Below are 4,360 nucleotides of genomic sequence, written 5' to 3'. Positions count from 1 at the left end.
TTATTATTATTATTGTTATTATTAATATGATCATAATAAAGATGATAATAATGGTAATGATCATAATAATGTTAACCCATTGCCACCGGGGAAAATGAAATAAGAAATAGGGGAAAACGCTGTGCTCATTTTTTTTAATTTTTGTGAAATGTGTCTGTACATAGGTGGCTCTGCTAGTGCTTAGCCACAAAGGAGTCAATTAGTAGATATTAAGACCTTACCTGATTTCCCCTTTCCTTGAATTGGTGGGAAAAAACATATTTTTTACTAGCGCTATAAGTATCAATGATGATATTTTTATCATAAACATTATAATTACTATAATGTTATAAACATAAGTAACGGCAAAATAAATGAAAAGGGTGAACGGGCGAGACAGGCAGTACTCCTAATTGGCTCATTGGTGACTTAGTACAAGTGGAGCCATCTATGTGTTAAAATAATTAAACAAGTAAACTCACAGTGGGCATGGCATGTACCTACATGCCATCCCGTCGGGAATGGGTTAATAATAATGATAATAATAATAATAATAATAATAATGATAATAATAATAATATTAATGATAATAATAATGATGATGATAATAAAAATAATAATGATAATAATGATAATAACAATTACTATTATCATCATCATCATCATTCTTTTCTATCATTACAATTTAATTCAAGTATTATAATTTGTATTACTATTATTTTGATTATGATTAGGGTGATCATTTTTCATTATTATCCTTCTTGATATTACTCATTATCATTCTTGTTACATCATTATCATTATTGTTATTATTATCATTATTATTATTATCATTATTATTATTGCTATCAGTATTATTAGTATTACCATCTTTGTTATTGTTATTATCATCAATATTATCATTATTATTATTATTATTATTATTATTATTATTATTGTTATAATTGTTGTTCTTGTTGTTTTTACCCTTATTATTATTATCATCATTATTATCATTATTATATTATATTATCCTTATGATTAGTATTATGACCTTTGCTATTGTCATGATCATTATCATCAATATCACTATTGTTATCATTATCATTAGCATCATCATCATTATTATTATCATCATTGTTCTTTCTATTTTTATAAATATCATCATTATCATTATTATTATTAGGATTATCAATATCATTATCATTATTACTATTATCATTATGATTAATAATATCACTATCACTATCACTTTCACTTTCACTACCTCTACTGTTATCATTATCTTTATTATATGTATAAAATATATGAATGAGAATGAATATCTTCATAATAGATATGTATTTGAATTCATTTCTTGAATTGTGAAGATATTCATTTTCATTCATACTTTTTATTCATTTGTCAACATATATACGGTCCATCATTATTATTGTTATTATTATTATCATTGTCATTACCATTTTTATCATTTTCGTCATCATCATCGTCATAATTATTTTTGTCATCATAATAATTCTCAATATCATTATTAGCATCGATATCATTATTGTTATTATTACTATTACTTTTATTAGTAGTATTAGCACTTGTATTATCACTATCAATATCATTTTTATGGTTATTATTTCTTTTTGTTATTCCTTTTTTATTATCATTATTACTATTATCATCATCATAGTTATTTCTATTATCATCATCATTATTATTATCATCATCATCATTATTTCTATTTTCACTGTTAGCATCAATATCAGTATTGCTATTTTTGATATTACGTTTATTATTATCATTATTATTATTATTACGTTTATTATCATAATTATCATCATCATCACTACTATCGTCATCATTATTACTGCACTATATACAAATCAATAAATTAACACTGGCAAAGCATGAAAGCAAGAAGCAGATAAAAGGCATGAATGTGAAGGCATATAGCGCAGGAGTTATAGTTGAGCGATTTCGTTTATCTCTTAGTCAGATAACAGCACCAGCAAGAGGTACACATATATGCATTCTCGCTGATTATATTCCTGACGAGGGTATAGTCAAAATCAGTCAAATATAAATCTTGCGCCGAAAAGATATTTATTCTCATTCATAGTTTTTTTTTTTTTTTTTTTCACCAAATCAAAAAATAACATCCTTGGTGTTTTCTTACACGCATAATACATTCTAAGCATACAAATATGTTTCATGCATCCAGAAAAGACTTTTCTTCAATCCTTGAGCAAACAAATTACTCATTAATTCAAAATAAATCCTCTCTGAAAAAACGTAAGTACAGTTTCCCATAAGACTAAGATTGTTTTTTTTTAATTAGAAAGTGGTGTCTGAATGGTGGCTTTGAATATAAAAGGAACGGACAAGTCAGGGGAAGATTACGTTTGTGTATAAAAATACAAATAATTTTTTTTTTTTTTCTCAAACTTTATTCCTTGCTCTTGTGTTATTTGGCCATTTCAATCAACGACTTTCTTTCAGATAAGTCAAGTAGGCCTACGCTGCTGCCCGAGAGGATCAACATGGAGAAGAAACTCGCCTGGATTCTGCTTCTCTGCTTGGTAACGGAGATGAAGTCCTGTTTTGGTTCTAACTGCTGAATTTCCAGCCAAGAACGTCGTGCAATGAAAACACGGGAGTCGTACAAACTGAATGTATACATTTAATGTAGTGTAGTTGCATTGTATAAATTGTAATGAGTAATTTTGCATTTACGTTGGTCATTTTTTTTTCTAGGGTTCGTGCAAGGTTAGAAATGTCTCTTGCATCGATGAAACACGAGAAGGTAATGGGTGAAAAGTTAATATTGACATGAAAAAAGGATTTTTATACTCATGAAGAGATAGTAGCAAGGATACTTATTGGTGTGATGTGCAGTAATGTTCATGATGTATCTGCATTTGCTGCTCGCTATATCACTTATTTCTTTATTTCTGTCGCTGTTCTTAGTGTCATCCATTGAATGAGAATGACAGTGATAATGATAATAAAGACTAGAATAACAATGACTACTGCTATAGTCATCATTACTAATATTGTTGCTGTTGTTATGTCGTTTTATTACTGGTATAATTGTTATCATTATTACTACCTAATATAATTGCTATGCTGTTTGTCAAAATATGGTGAAAATACTTATGTAAGCGTAAATATAAGACATCTACACATTTCACCACATCAAGTACATATATACACACAAACACACACACAAACACACACACACACAAACACACACACACACACACACACATACACACACACACACACACACACACACACACACATATATATATATATATATATATATATATATATATACACACACACACACGTATGTGTATGTGTGTGTTTATAGCATCATTTTAATACAGTTGAACAAGAGTGTACTATAACGGCTGAATGCAATGACGTTGGTGGCATGTGCACCTTTGACAGCGATGACGTTCAGTGCGATTTCACAAATTCTGACATCTGTCTACATTTCGGATGCAGTTGCTGTATTAGTAAGTACTATATTTCCTTTTGCATCTGGTAATGGTTAAGGCAGTTGGTACAATGAATAATATGTTGAATACTAGAAAACGTATGCATAGAAACAATAAAACAAAAAGCATCTCTACTGGTTGCAACTGAATCAATCATGGCAAACCCCAAAACACACGAATTTGCTGAAAACCTTTTCGCTATGTTACTACTTCATGGCGTGAGGAAGCAATATTGCAAAGAGGCCTTCTGTTTTCTTTTCCCATTCCTCCTCTCGTTGAAATAGTTGCAATCTGTTCACAAGTAACCTTTTACTTGATAATTACGAAAATAGCTGGTAATAGAGCAAAAAAAAAAAAAAAAACACACCAACAGATTGCACGAACCAAGCCAACGCAAGATGCAGAAGGAACTACGCAGGATCTTGCAAAAAGGCTTGCGACAAGACTGAGTTGGAGATCTCTGACTGCGAAGCCGGTTGCAAGTGTTGCGGCTGCAAGATCTCGCAGGCATGTATCGACGCAGGGGGATATTGCAAAGTAGGAAAGAGAGGTTGCAATGGCAGGGTGACGAACAGGTGTTTCGGGAGGAATTGCTACTGTTGCATCCCAGGTGAGTTTCATACTGTTTTTCCTTTCTTTCTTTTAACTATTTATCTTAATAGAATAATTGTTAGTGATCATTAAGACTGCTCATTTTCATTTTCTGAATATAATCTACCGCTTTATCCCAGGTAAATTTCAGCTACTTATCTCTTCAACTGTTTGTCTTGATAAATTCATCATTGGTGATCACTGAACGTAGTCATCATAATCCCAAGTGCATTTTAACCAATTTGAGTTGAACCATCTTAATCTATTTCCTGGGTTTATTATCCATGATCACTTAAACTATGGTCATTATCATTATC

The sequence above is a fragment of the Penaeus chinensis genome, chromosome 28 (genome assembly GCF_019202785.1).
Source record: "Penaeus chinensis breed Huanghai No. 1 chromosome 28, ASM1920278v2, whole genome shotgun sequence".
Classification (NCBI taxonomy): Eukaryota; Metazoa; Arthropoda; class Malacostraca; order Decapoda; family Penaeidae; genus Penaeus; species Penaeus chinensis.
Note: the sequence above shows the minus strand (reverse complement) of the source record.